Consider the following 16,462-nt stretch of genomic DNA (forward strand, 5'->3'; position numbering starts at 1 on the left):
ATTTTTTTTCTTTGTTTTTGACTCCTACATATTTTTTCCCAGATATATATTGAAGTTGTTTTAAAATATACATTTTATCCTAAATTGTTTTCTATTTGTAATGAGTGGGGCTCTCAGAAGCTCAGTCTCTCATGTTGCTGGAACCAGACGAGGAACTTACCCTTTTTAACATATACAAAGTGTGTATTTAAATAAAATGAAATGCACTAAGTGAGCATTTAGATTGTTTTCAATTAAGGCTATGACTTACAGTGTTTTAACAACATCCTTGAATACTTCTATGAGTATTTTCATAAAATGTATTTTTTCATTCCTAAACGTTGAATTGTTCTGTGCAAACTTCAAATTCTGGCATATATTTTCAAATTGCTTTTCAAAGAGGCTAAAAGAAAGATCTAAATTCTTTCAGACTCAGACAAGCACTGCTACTCTTATCTGAGAATTGGAAAGCCCAGGGAGTATACAGTGCTCCCTGTTGCAGAATGAAAGTGAGTCAAAGGTCAACCCATGAACAGGTCCCACATTTTCCTCAAAAATCAGTTTGAGGGTTGCTCCATTCAAGCATAGACAGACAACCTGTCACTTGAACAATGTGAAATGACAAGCCATGGCTACAATAATTTTAACTTGAAAAAATATTACATTAATGTTAACTCCTTTCAACTTTAACATTCCAGTATACTCTATTTTGTATGTAGGTTATCTCCAGGTTTAGAACCCTGTTTTTTGTTTGCAATTTAGAAACTAAGTCATATTTCTTTTAAGAAAAGGCAGTAAAGATAAAGCAACATATAAAGAAAAGGTAGAGGACTAAGAGAATTAAATCTTAAGATGAAGAAAACTTACAAATAACTAACAGGATAAAACATCTTAGAGAAAAAAATAATATAAGGTAGCAAAAACATTATTCAAGGTATAGGATAAAAACACAACACATTCAAAAACACAAAACGAGAGAGGAGAAAAGGATTACAAGAGGAGTTAATAAAAGCAAGTAAATTAAAAATAAATTTAGAGCAGAAGCAAGAAGAACTACAATCTTGCAACATGTGGAACAAAAACCACATTCGCAGAAAGACAGACAAGATGAAAAGGCAGAGGGCTATGCACCAGATGAAGGAACAAGATAAAACCCCAGAAAAACAATTAAATGAAGTGGAGATAGGCAACCTTCCAGAAAAAGAATTCAGAATAATGATAGTGAAGATCATCCAGGACCTCGGACAAAGAATTCAGACAAAGATTGAGAAGATGCAAGAAGTGCTTAATAAAGATCTAGAAGAATTAAAGAACAAACAAGGAGAGATGAACAATACAATAACTGAAATGAAAAATGCACTAGAAGGAATCAATAGCAGAATAACTGAGGCAGAAGAACGGATAAGAGACCTGGAAGACAGAATGGTGGAATTCACTGCTGTGGAACAGAGTAAAGAAAAAAGAATGAAAAGAAATGAAGACAGCGCAAGAGACCTCTGGGACAACATTAAACGCAACAACATTCACATCAGAGCAGTCCCAGAAGGAGAAGACAGAGAAAAAGGACCCAAGAAAATATTTGAAGAGATTATAGTCAAAAACTTCCATAACATGGGAAAGGAAATAGCCACCCAAGTCCAGGAAGTGCAGAGAGTCACAGGCAGGTTAAACCCAAGGAGAAACATGCTGAGACACATAGGAATCAAACTGACAAAAATTAAAGACAAAGAAAAATTACTAAAAGCAACAAGGGAAAAATGACAAACATACAAGGGAACTCCCATAAGGCTAAGAGCTGATTTCTCAGCAGAAACTCTACAAACCAGAAGGGAGTGGCATAACATATTCAAAGTGACGAAAGGGAAGAACCAAGATTACTCTACCCAGCAAGGACCTCATTCAGATTCGATGGAGAAATCAAAAGCTAAACAAACAAGCAAAAGCTAAGAGAATTCAGCACCACCAAACCAGCTTTACAAAAAATGCTAAAGAAACTTCTCTAAGTACGAAACACAAGAGAAGAAAAGGACCTAAAAAACAAACCCAAAACAATTATGAAAATGGTAATAGGAACATACATATCGATAATTACCTTAAACGTGAATGGATTAAATGCTCCAACCAAAAGACACAGGCTCACTGAATAGATACAAAAACAAGACCCATATATATGCCGTCTACAAGAGACCCACTTCAGACCTAGAGACACATTCAGACTGAAAGTGAGGGGATGGAAAAAGATATTCCATGCAAATGGAAATCAAAAGAAAGCTGGAGCATCAATACTCATATCAGATAAAATACACTTTAAAATAAAGAGTGTTACAAGAGACAAGGAAAGACACTACATAATGATCAAGGGATCAATCCAAGAAGAAGATATAACAATTATAAATATATATGCACCCAACATAGGAGCACCTCAATACATAAGGCAACTGCTAACAGCTCTAAAAGAAGAAAACAACAGCAACACAATAATAGTGGGGGACTTTAACACCTCACTTACAAAAATGAGCAGATCACCCAAACAGAAAATTAATAAGGAAACAGAAGTTTTAAATGACACAATAGACCAGATACATTTAATTGATACCTATAGGACATTCCATCCAAAAACAGCAGATTACACTTTCTTCTCAAGTGTGCATGGAACATTCTCCAGGAGAGATCACATCCTGGGTCACAAATCAAGCCTCAGTAAATTTAAGAAAATTGAAATCATATCAAGCATCTTTTCTGACCACAACATTATGAGAGCAGAAATCAATTACAGGGAAAAAATGTAAAAAACACAAACACATGGAGGCTAAACAATATGTTACTAAATAACTAAGAGATCACTGAAGAAGTCAAAGAGGAAGTCAAAAACTACCTAGAGACAAATGACAATGAAAACACGACGATCCAAAAACTATGGGATGCAGCAAAAGCAGTTTTAAGAGGGAAGCTTATAGCTATATTAGCCTACCTCAAGAAATAAGAAAAATCTCAAATAAACAATCTAATGTTACACCTAAAGGAACTAGACAAAGAAGAACAAACAAAACCCAAAGTTAGTAGAAGGAAAGAAATCATAAAGATCAAAGCAGAAATAAATGAAATAGAAACAAAGAAAACAATAGCAAAGATCAATAAATCTAAAAGCTGTTCTTTGAGAAGGTAAACGAAATTGATAAATCATTAGCCAGACTCATCCAGAAAAAGAGGGAGGGGACTCAAATCAATAAAATTAGAAATGAAGGAGACGTTATAACAGACACTGCAGAAATACAAAGCATCATAAGAGACTACTACAAGCAACTCTATGCCAATAAAGTGGACAACCTGGAAGAAATGGACAAATTCTTCCAAAGGTATATAACCTTCCAAGACTGAACCAGGAAGAAATAGAAAATGTGAACAGACCAATCACAAGTAATGAAATTGAAACTGTGATTAAAACTCTTCCAACAGGGCTTCCCTGGTGGCGCAGTGGTTGAGAGTCCGCCTGCCGATGCAGGGGACACGGGTTCGTGCCCCGGTCCCGGAGGATCCCACATGCCGCGGAGCGGCTGGGCCCGCGAGCCATGGCCGCGGAGCCTGTGTGTGTCCGGAGCCTGTGCTCCGCAACGGGAGAGGCCACGGCAGTGAGAGGCCCACGTACAGAAAAAAAAAAAAAAAAACTCTTCCAACAAACAAAAGTCCAGGACCAGATGGCTTCACAGGTGAATTGTATCAAACATTTAGAGAAGAACTAACATCCATCCTTCTCAAACTCCTCCAAAATATTGCCAAGGAAGGAAAACTCCCAAACTCATTCTATGAGGCCACCATCACCCTGATACCAAAACCAGACAAAGATACTATGAAAAAAGAAAATTACAGACCAATATCACTGATGAATATAGATGAAAAAATCCTCAACAAAATACTAGCAAACAGAATCCAACAACACATTAAAAGCATCATACACCCTGATCAAGTGGGATTTATCCCAGAGATGCAAGGATACATCAATATAGGCAAATCAATCAATGTGATACACCATATTAACAAAATGAAGAACAAAAACCATATGATCATCTCAATAGATGCAGAAAAAGCTTTTGACAAAATTCAACACCCATTTATGATAAAAACTCTCCACAAAGTGGGCATAGAGGGAACATACTTAAACATAATATAGGCCACATAAGACAAACCCACAGTAAACATCATTCTCAATGGTGAAAAACTGAACGCTTTTCCTCTAAGATCAGGAACAAGACAAGGATGTCCACTCTCCACTATTATTCAATATAGTTTTGGAAGTCCTAGCCATGGCAATCAGAGAAGAAAAAGAAATAAAAGGAATAGAAATTGGAAAAGAAGAAGTAAAATTGTCACTGTTTGCAGATGACATGATACTATATACAGAGACTCCTAAGGATGTCACCAGAAAAGTACAAGAGCTAATCAATGAATTTGGTAAAGTTGAAGGATACAAAATTAATGCACAGAAATCTCTTGCATTCCTATACACTAATGATGAATAATCTGAAAGAGAAATTAAGGAAACACTCCCATTTACCACTGCAACAAAAAGAATAAAATACCTAGGAAGAAACCTACCTAGGGAGACAAAAGATCTGTATGCAAAAAACTATAAGACACTGGTGAAAGAAATTAAAGATGATACCAACAGATGGAGAGACATGCCATGTTCTTGGATTGAAAGAATCAACATTGTGTAAATGACTATACTACCCAAAGCAATCTACAGATTCAATGCAATCCCTATCAAATTACCAATGGCATTTTTTACAGAACTAGAACAAAAAATCTTAAAATTTATATGGAGATAGAAAAGACCCCGAATAGCCAAAGCAGTCCTGAGGGAAAAAAACGGAGCTAGAGGAATCAGACTCCCTGATTTCAGACTATACTACAAAGCTACAGTAATCCAGACAATATGGTAATGGCACAAAAACAGAAATATAGATCAATGGAACAGGATAGAAAGCCCAGAGATAAACCCACGCACTTATGGTCAACTAATCTATGACAAAGGAGGCAAGGATATACAATGGAGAAAAGACAGTCTCTTCAATAAGTAGTGCTGGGAAAACTGGACAGCTACTTGTAAAAGAATGAAATTAGAACACTCCCTAACACCATACACAAAAATAAACTCAAAATTGATTAAAGACCTAAATGTAAGGCCAGACACTATCAAACTCTTAGAGGAAAACATAGGCAGAACACTCTATGACATAAATCACAGCAAGATCCTTTTTGACCCACCTTCTAGAGAAATGGAAATAAAAACAAAAATAAATAAATGGGACCTAATGAAACTTAAAAGCTTTTGCATAGCAAAGGAAACCATATCAAGACCAAAAAATAACCCTCAGAATGGGAGTAAATATTTGCAAACGAATCAATGGACAAAGGATTAATCTCCAAAATATAAAAACAGCTCATGCAGCTTAATATTAAAAAAACAAACAACCCTATCAGTAAATGGGCAGAAGACTTATATAGACATTTCTCCAAAGAAGACATACAGATGGCCAAGACGCATATGAAAAGCTGCTCAATGTCACTAATTATTAGAGAAATGCAAATCAAAAATACAATGAGGTATCACCTCACACCAGTTAGAATGGGCATCATCAGAAATTCTACAAACAACAAATGCTGGAGAGGGTGTGGAGAAAAAGGAACCCTGTTTCACTGTTGGTGGGAATATAAATTGATAAAGCTACTATGGAAAACAGTATGGAGGTTCCTTAAAGAACTAAAAATAAAATTACCCAGCAATCCCACTAATGGGCATATATACAGAGAAAACCATAATTCAAAAAGAAATATGCACCCCAATGTTCATTGCTGCACTATTTACAATAGCCAGGTCATGGAAGTAACCTAAATGCCCATCGACAGATGAATGGATAAAGAAGATGTGGTACATATATACAACGGAATATTAGTCAGCCATAAAAAGGAATGAAATTGGGTCATTTGTAGAGACATGGATGCATCTAGAGACTGTCATACAGCATGCAGTATGTCAGAAAGAGAAAAACAAATATCACATATTAACACGTATATGTGGAACCTAGAAAATGGTGCAGATGAACTGGTTTGCAGAGCAGAAATTGAGACACAGATGCAGAGCACAAACGTATGGGCAGCAAGGGGGGAAAGCGGCAAGGGTGTGTGTGTGTGTAATGAATTGGGAGATTGGGGTTGACATGTATACACTGATGTGTGTGAAATGGATGACTAATAAGAAAATAAATAAATAAACATTAAAAAAAAAAAAGAGCCCATTCTGACTCTGCCATTTGTCAGTTGGGTGACCTTGGACCAATTATTTGATCTCTTTGTTCCACAGTTTCATCATCTATAAGGTGGGGATAATAACAATAACTGCCTCATGAGTTTCTCATGAAGAGTGAATGAGGTAATAAATGTCAAGTTCTTAGAATAGTACGTGATGTAAGTGCTCCCAAAAGATCTAAAAATATATAAAATAATAAAAATAAATAATTAAATTTAAAAGGGAAAAAAATGAAAATTACATGACAATAGGGCTTTAAGGTAATGAGAATAAAACAATGGATAAAAAGAAACAAAATTAGAGAAGCAATTAAAGTAAAGTAGAAATTTTAAGGTATTGCACAGCCTATATCATGGCAAAGATACATATAATATCTAATACTAGCAAAGTATTACTAGTTTCTGAACAATAAAACAGAAGACAGGCTTAAGACATAAGCAAATAGAACACAGAAAGTGAAAGAAAAGAAAAAATTCTGAGACCTCATTGAAGGCAGGCTTTCTGCAGCAGGGGATCTCACAGCAGAACTTGGAGACAGAAAGCCTTTAGGAGCTCTTTTCAACTCTTGCCAGTCTACTGATACTGACTATGCTTTAAAACAGTCATCAAAGAAAATTAGCTTCTTTCTAGAGAAAGAGGAACCCTCCTTCTCTGGCTTCAGCTAAAGATAATTACGTGGTAGAAGTCCCCTGATACTGTGATACTCATCCTCATCTCCCCTGCCCTCCACTATTTTTTTTTCAAATATAGTGAGTATAAATTTCAATCCACATGCTGAGGCAAGTGGGAAATTGTAACGTTATTGTCTATAACTCAACTGAATTTCTATTTTGTTCCCATTATGTCAGATGACACAAGCTAATTTCCATCAGTATGCTGTGCCCTCTTCCCCTATCATTTTTAGCACTAAGTTTTAGAGGGCTGACCAAGTATGAAGGCATGGTAGAGTATGCAACATTCTTCTTATTCTTGGAGCTTTTTGTCTACATGGGTATGTATTGAACTATTCATTATCCTGTTGGGCAGGCAGGTTGATCCCTACAGTACTTTAGGCAGCCCTCTCTGCCGTCTCCTTGGCTTTTTTAGGACTGGGTCTTCTCCACTAATTCCAAAGAATCTCTACTCAGGGAAGGACATGGTGACAATTCTGGTGCTTGTGTGCAGAAGAGGCAATCTAGGATCTTACTAGAATGTACCCATAATGGATTTCAAGCTCTCCTCTGGTGTCTCCTAGGTCTGCTCTCATTACCTTCATAGGACTGTCCAGGAATCAGGGTCCAGAGCCCTCTGTTCTGGACACAGAGTCTCTCTCCTCCTCAGACCAAGGGAACATTTTCTGCTTTCCATGAAAAGCACCACTCTCTTCAAATCCACACCACCTGTTTCCCTTAAATCTTGGGGCTTTGGAATTTTCAATCTAAAAAGCATCTAGGAAACAATGAGCCCTGGCCAACTATCAAATTGAAAGATAGGATAGAAAAATGGGAAATATTTGGAGAAAACATAGTAGATAATAAATTCATAAATATGTTTCTATCATGTAGTCCTTTTGCTATGTCTTACTCATCTCAAAAATTTTTCAACTAAATTCAAAAGGTTAGTTTTGCTTTTGCTTTTTTATTTTTAAGGTGTTTAGAAACATGTTTTTCCTTTAATTTACAATAATATTCTCTCTGCTTAAAATATGAACAAGGTCATGAGAAAACCATAATTCAAAAAGAGACATGTACCACAATGTTCATTGCAGCACTATTTACAACAGCTAGGACATGGAAGCAACCTAAGTGTCCATCATCGGATGAATGGATAAAGAAGATGTGGCACATATATACAATGGAATATTACTCGGCCATAAAAAGAAACGAAATTGAGTTATTTGTAGTGAGGTGGATGGACCTAGAGTCTGTCATAGAGAGTGAAGTAAGTCAGAAAGAGAAAAACAAATACTATATGCTAACACATATATATAGAATCTAAGAAAAAAAAAAAAGGTCATGAAGAACCTAGGGGTAAGATGAGAATAAAGACACAGACCTACTAGAGAATGGACTTGAGGATATGGGGAGGGGTAGGGGTAAGCTGTGACAAAGTGAGAGAGTGGCGTGGACATATATATACACTACCAAATGTAAAATAGATAGCTAGTGGGAAGCAGCTGCATAGCACTGGAAGATCAGCTTGGCAGTTTGTGACCACCTAGAGGGGTGGGATAGGGAGGGTGGGAGGGAGGGAGATGCAAGAAGGAAGAGATATGGGAACATATGTATATGTATACCTGATTCACTTTGTTGTAAAACAGAAAGTAACACACCATTGTAAAGCAATTATACTCCAATAAAAAGTTAAAAAAAAAGATGTGGCACATATATACAATGGAATATTACTCAGCCATAAAAAGAAACAAAATTGAACTATTTGTAGGGAGGTGGATGGACCTAGAGTCTGTCATAGAGAGTGAAGTAAGTCAGAAAGAGAAAAACAAATGCTGTATGCTAACACATATATATGGAATCTAAAGAAAAAAAGAAAAGGTTCTGATGTACCAAGGGGCAGGACAGGAATAAGGACTCAGACATAGAGAATGGACTTGAGGACACGGGGAGAGGAAAGGGTAAGCTGGGACGAAGTGAGAGAGTGGCATGGACATATATATACTACCAAATGTAAAACAGATAGCTAGTGGGAAGCAGCTGCATGGCACAGGGAGATCAGCTCAGTGCTTTGTGACCACCTAGAGGTGTGGGATAGGGAGGGTGGGAGGGAGATGCAAGAGGGAGGTGATATGTGGATATATGTATACATATAGCTGATTCGCTTTGTTATACAGCAGAAACTAACACAACATTGTAAAGCAATTATACTCCAATAAAGATGTTAAAAAATAAATAAATAAAAATAAAAATTTAATTTTGAAATAAAAAAACATGAACAGGGTCAGATCGGCACAACACTTATCAACCCTCCTGGCTATATAAACAATGCCCCTAACCTTTGTGAGCTTCTGTGCTAAAATTTGGGGGTTGGCTTTTTAAGCTTAATTTAAAAAGAAAATATAAGCCTACAGTTTTGATGAAAATGCAGTTTTATTGTGTCCCTTTGATAGTAAAATAATCTTAAATTTTAGAACTTTCTTTTTATCTTGAATTGAAACCAGCTTTAGAAAAATGGAGAAAGAAAGGGGAGGAGAATCTTTTTCCTTAGTATCAAATCTACAGATGTGGAATCAAAGCCTGTGTCTATAAGACAATTACACTGTTGAGTATATGCTTCTCCCGCATCTTACAGTAAAAAACCTAGGAGAAGACCTTAGGAAGAGACCTAGGTGTTACTCACTGATAGCCAGTTAAGAAGCCTTTATGTAAAAACTCAGAAGAGCTGAACAAGAGGGTTTGAAATATGTCTTCTGATGTAGTTTCAGAGGGTGGTGGCAACTCTACTTAGAAACTAAAGGTATACAATTTGAAACCTTTGTCCCATACATCATTGTCAACATTTTTCTGTATTAACAATCCAGAACTCTGGTTCATGCAAATCTGATGATTCTAATTGAAACATTCAAAAAATCAGTATAAAGAGATATAGTCTATGATATCCACTTTTGTTCGAGGAAAACTATACATAAAATATGCTAGGAGGAGCAATGTAAATATTCTATATTAATAGGTGATGCAAAAAAGAAAAAAACAAAATAAGCATTTGAACTTTCCTACATCATCTTATTTCTACAAATATCTCCCAGCTTCAAATGAAGGTTCACATACAAAACGACTGCTACTTGCTTCACTAAAATGACTTCATCAAATTTTCCCATGCAATTCCTTTAACACAAAATCTATACACTAAATGAAGGATTCTAATTATATAGGATAAAGGGTGTGTCTATAATATTTCATAGAGAATATAATCAAGTTAAGTAAACAAGGAATAAAATCATAAAGACTGAAGAAACATCAGAATTTTTTTTTAAAAAGAGAGGATATGAAAGAAAAAAATAAATAATGAAGCTAACAAACATCTACAGTGTGGGTCTTCTACTATAGGCTTCCCAAAGTGGGTTAAAATACATCCATTCCCATCAAGAATAGCCAATTATGTAAATCTGTAGTCTTAACATAGAACATTAACTGAGGCCGTGAGAAAGAAGGACAGATGGAGAGACCCTTGGGAGAGCTGGTGTAAATAAAAACTCTTGAGGCAGAAAGGATCCTTTCACTCAAGGGAAAAATCCAATCTTTTCCCTGAAACAGTTTTCGCTTTGTGCACTTAGAGTGCAATACAAATGTGCAACAATGAGTTGGGTCCATCAGGATATTCAACCTTCCAGAACAGTGTCCAGCTCCACAGTTAATAATTTAGTATGGTCCATTTCTTGGAGAAAAGAAGATTCTCCTTTTAGAGGGCCATTTTGTACCAATTACATTCATCTCTGAATTCAGAGCTCAAACTCACTTTATAGCTAGTAGGCCAGAGATCTCAGCCACTTTCTCATGGGCCTTACCAACCACAGCAGGTGGTAGTAACACAATGATGATCTTTTGGACATGATCATGATGATGGTAATGTATTTCACTGCTACTATTCACACCATCATCCTCTATGGAGTAGGAGGAAGAAAAGGAGTTGGGTGGTATTTTATCTTAACATATAGTTTTTTTCATGGACAGCTCTTATCCCACAGTCCTCATTTTTTTTCCCCACTGCCTTCTCTCTGCCCTTTCCATCTTTATCCTTTACTATGTCTCCAGCGCCTCCTCATCTTGCTTCTCATGAACTAAAATAGACAACCTAGTAGGTATTCTCCCCTACATTTATCCCTGGACATTGAAACTACTGAAGGGAGGACTTGCATTATCAGACACAAAAATATTCTAGAAAGGTACTGCTAATAAAAGACTATGGTCTTGGAACAGACAGATAAGTTAGTGGAATAAAAAACAGTGAAGAGAAATAATTCCTAATATAAACTGGAGTTTAATATGTAACTAAGGTGATATTTCAATAAGTGGGAAGAGGTAGTTCATTTCATAAATGGAGCTTGAACATAAGTCACCCTTTCAAAGCGTACAATTAAGCAAGCCATTTATTTTTATATTTATTTTAAACTTTCATGGAAAACTACCAAAGGAAACCTGGAGTGCAGAAAGACTGTTTACTCAAGCAGAGGATAGAAACAAAGAAGCATCAGAAGTTTATCCTTAAAGTAAAGGCACAGTTGAAAGATGAAACACTAAACATCTGTGGTTACTGGTGCCATGTAGAAACATTATTGGTGAATAAGGTCAAACAACAGGATAGTCAAAATATATTTCACCTGGAGCTTCTTGTCATTTAACCTAAATGAAACTCTCCTTTTCCTGATTACTCCCCCATTGCAGGAGCAAACAATATTAGAAGACCATGGCTAAGAATTTGATTGACATCTCATTCTAGAAAGATTTTCTACCTCCAGGAATCCTCTCTTTTCAATGGCTCTAAACTAGATGTTCCAGAGACCACCAATCTCATCCCCCTAGAGGTGTGCATTGTGGCAATCCTGGCCACATGAGGTTTAAATACTGAAAATGAAAATCAGCAAATATTAAACTGATGATTTTTACCTTTTCCTTTAATTCATCTTTCACTGCAGTTTTTCATCCTGGAGGTCAAGCTATGAAAACTATTATCCCATAGCAGGAGAGGGTGAAATTTCACTTCTTAGGGAGATTTTAGGCTTAAAAACCAGGTTTTGTGGAAAGAGAAGCTTTGCTAAATTCCTTTGTCTCCTTCTTCAGCGTATCGAGAGCAATCCTGGAGGGCCCAGGTAATGGTCTTCTGTAGTATAGAGATGATATCCCCAGTACCCTTGTTTAAGGCGTAGGTAGATTCAAGAGGAAGAAATGAGTAAAGGAAAATCCTATTCCTTCATCTCCTTCCTGAGGAAGACAAAGGGAAACCTAGGTGGAAGAAAGTAGCAATGGAACACGTGTTTCCTGACTGCCCCTCTAGGCTTTGTTCCCAAGGGTGGGAGGCACGTGAGGTAACACAGAAGTCAAGTTGCTCCTCTTAGGCTGCCAGACAGCCACCTGAGCTGGATCCCAAAAGGACAGGGCATCGAGGTGATATAACAGAGAAGCCCTAGGCTTTACTCCTGAGCTGATCTCAGCCTCCAGGTGGCCCACACACTTAGCTGGGAGAGTGGGCTGCCAGGGACCTTATGGGACATGGCTAGGTGACCTTGCAAAGGCAGAGGAGGGTAGGGCAGGAGGGTGATGTTTCACAGCCTGTGAGAGCTATGGGAAGGCCAAGTCAGCAAGAAGAAGGTGGCCCAGGCTCCGTGGGGACATTCTAAGCCAAAAGAAGCCATGCACTTTCCAGCTGCAGATATGAAGCCAGTAAGGAAAGAGTACCCAGGGGGCCAAAGGACAGTGCCAAGGAGCTGGCTGCTACAAGCCGCTGCACAGGTGAGCCAGAGGCCAGGGCCATTTCCTCCCAATGACCCACAAAGCCAGACGCCATTGAAAGGAGAGAAACCTGGGGAGGAAGAGACTTCCCAAAGACTGAGCATTTTTGTTTAAAAGTCTTTGTTCTACCTGAAAAGAGTAAGTAAATGATTGGGACAAAAGTAAAACTTTAAACCGCTTTAGGCCTTCAGTTAATTTTTGTTTTCCTGCTAAACAGCCAGTGAGGGCACAGGGAAATGCCAGCTAAATCACAAAGTAGTTAATTTTCACTGCAAAACCACGTCGCAGTGCAGGTTCAACCTCTGCCTGGGCAGCTCGGCTCCCTGGCCTGTTTCTGGATTTTCAGAGAAGCAGCTCCAGGGCTCACTAAGAATCACCTTCAGGGGTTTGAAGAAGAACCCAAAGAAGACAATGCTAACTACCATCAGAATGTATATTCTTCTTAACCCACTCCCAGAGAAATTCAGGTACAGAAAAAAATACTTCTCAACAATTTTATTATCAACAAGTAACGAGCTGTGCAGCATGAAAGAGCACGTGCATAAACCTCTTCTCCCCACCCCTCTATTTGCTGTTTCCAACCTCTTTCCACTTCTCCTTGGTTAGGCATTGAATCTTGGCTAAAGAAGATATTGATTTTTTTTTTTCCTTTTTCTTCTCAAACCACAGTAACACACAGGAGCCAAACCCCTTAACTAAAGAATAATTTATGGCACAGCTGCTAGTGTTTTAAACAAAATCATTCGGGGGATGGGGGATGGGAGCCAGGAGGTCAGAAGTTGATTTCTGAGTAATGTATGCGGGGGCCTCCTCCCCAGGCTGGCCTGCTGGGTTATCACATTACCCCAAGGCCTGTGCCAAGGCTAGGGACAATGCTGCCTGGACCCTATTCGTCCCCTCCATGGACTCAGCAGAGCCCGCAGAGGACACTTGCCCTGCGTAAGGGCTCGTGTTTCAGTGGTGGAAGGGTTACTGAAATGTAAGAGGTCCTGTGACCTCAGTGAAGAGAGGCCATGTTGCTTGGATAAGCGATCCTTAAGCACATCATGTGGATCAATTGAAGGCAACCGGGCTTCCCAACAAAAGCTCTAAGTGGCGCTTAGCAAGGCAAGGTCCAAGCAGCACAATACAGAAGGATGACTCATGAAAGACTTTGTGCTCACACGCTTGGCCTGTCCTCTCTGCTCATAGATCCCACACATGACACTGAATTCCCCTCCTAGGTTACCTTGTCAGCTAGGCAGGCTCTAGGCCGAGGCGTCGAACCCAGGTGTGAATGATTAAGAGCTGGCCTGCCACTGCAGAGAGCGGGACCAAAACAACGCCAGCTGGGAATGGCTTCTGCAGTAGGACTTCCAGATCTATGTGCTGGGTGTCACTGGAGGCAAAGTGGAGCCCAGACTGGCAAAAACCCTGTTTCTCCTTTTCCTGTTACAGAGAAAGTTTCAGATGCTCTATAGAAAATGAGACAGTCAGGAGAATGCCCCCCCAGGAGACTGGCAGTGAGTGTCCGGAACATAGTGTCTGGGTGCTGGCTTGAGGGCAAGTGCTTTAGGTGGAGAGAGCTGCCGCTGTCTCATGGGTTGGAGAACCCATGTCCTAGTGATGGCCCTTCCTCCTCCTGCCTCGCTGGGTGTGTGGACCAGAGCAAGCTGTCCATGTCAGTATGCATGGGGTCAGTGGCTGGTGCTGCCTTGCAAAGAATTGTGCACACTCCCTCCAGCGTTCTGTGTGTCTGTGGGAAGCCTGGGATCTGTGAGCTGAGGGAGCCTCTGTGGCCTACCCATGGGCCTCCTTGGGGATACACTGCACTGGCAGAGTGAACAGGCTCGTGAAAACTTCTGTGGTGTGGTAAACTGTGGTCGACTTGGCAAGGCTTCTTTGCATATGAATCAACAACATAAGTGTCACTCCACTCAATTCAAAAAATACTTCCAGCAGAATTTCCCAAATGGTTTATAACAGTACATGCTCAATATTTTGCATTTCAAGAGTCAGCTGTCTCTTGGAAGACTATAAGGTATACCAATAACCATACAAAATCCCCCATATCATATATGCTTTTTATTATGGCTCTAACTATACAACATCTAATAACTTTTCTCCCAGATAAAGAAAATTAATTTAATCCACTCATCTTCCATCCACTATCTTTTCAGTTTCAATGGGGAAAGAAAAGCAAAAGTGGAAAACAAATTATTTTTGTTTTAAGAGAATTAATATAGTTAAGAAACTATGCCCTTCTAGACCAGTCATGATACGCTGCTGCCTGGCTTCAACAGTGGATACTGTATCAAACATTATAGTATGTTATAGCATTTTGCTGATGAACACGCCCCACTGAATTTCTAACCATTCATTTGTGAAATTGTACTTTTTAAAACTTGACAAGACTTGCTTGGTTACTGAATTATACCCTCTTCTGAATTTCTTCCTTCTGAAAGGTTTTTTTCCTTTCTTAAAGGGATATTATCCTTGCTTTGCACAGCTTTCTTAATAGTCAGATGTTCTCAATATACTTCACAGCTCCATCTATCCCTACTGGTTAATTTTCACATCTGAATGGTATATGGTAAAGGCCAATTTCGCAATCAGAAGGTGTTGCCTTAATAACAATTTACTAGAGAAGGAAAGGGAATCTGATGTCAGAGCAGGTCTGACCGAGGCTCTGCATTTTAGTTGGAGGTTTTTACCCCCTTGGTTTTTCTTAAAAGGGTCAAATGAGATACAAACCCAAGGGCCACCGGTCCATCCTCCTGAGACGTGATTGTTTATGCCCAGCAGACAGAAAGGACTTCATGAAACAATGCTTGTTGCATGCCACTCCTTGTTGGTCTACACAGAAATTTAAATATAGAAACCATCTTCCAGGGCCAGGAAGGGAAATAGGTTTTTGTTGTTGTTGTTGTTTTTTAATATAGAACTATCTGGCCAACATTTAGGGTATATGTCATTTTTATTGTCATATTCCGTATACCCACAAATCCCATAGTGTGTTCCATACTGAGATTTTGGCTGCTATTAAGACCACAACTTTGGAACAGAAAGGCCTGCCTCCTTTCGTAGAAGTAGGAGAGAGAAAGAACAGAGGCCTCAAATGTATCTATTTATACTGATCTTACTAATCATTACTACTGATCTTTAATATTGAGCTTCAATTATTTTTTCACCTATTTCTTATTATGGGAAGTTGTTATGCCATAAACAATCACTTAATTCTCTTTGCTTCTACCTCAGATATTAATTGCTTTTTTTTTTTTTTTTTGCTAAAAATCAGTAGTTTCCAAAGTTCATGACCCTTCAGTCACATTACCCTCCTAGGATTCTTAACTTGGCGTTTACTTGGATGGGGGAAAAAAATTTGTAGCGGTATCAGTGACTTTAACAGTATAAATTGCAGATTTTTATGTCATTAAAAACTGTACATTCAGAGGAAGTATTTATGCTCATTGCTGTGTTCAAATCAGGTAGTTTTTATAAAAACTCACTGGTAGCTATTGTTTTTAGCTTATTTATAAAAGGGCAAATCTATCATCGTATTACAGATTTTTAAAAACTTTGGTAATTGCATGTCACAATAATCCTAAGCATTTTACTTTATGCATTTAATTTTTTTCTGAAAAGTAAAACAAATTAGCATTATTCTGAGAGAGAGAGTCCACAGGCATTGCCAGACTGCTGAAGGAGATGGTGGCACACAGACACACGAAAGCTAAGAAATCACATACCAAGCCTA

Source organism: Hyperoodon ampullatus (genome assembly GCF_949752795.1).
Source record: "Hyperoodon ampullatus genome assembly, chromosome: 4".
In the NCBI taxonomy this organism is placed as follows: Eukaryota; Metazoa; Chordata; class Mammalia; order Artiodactyla; family Ziphiidae; genus Hyperoodon; species Hyperoodon ampullatus.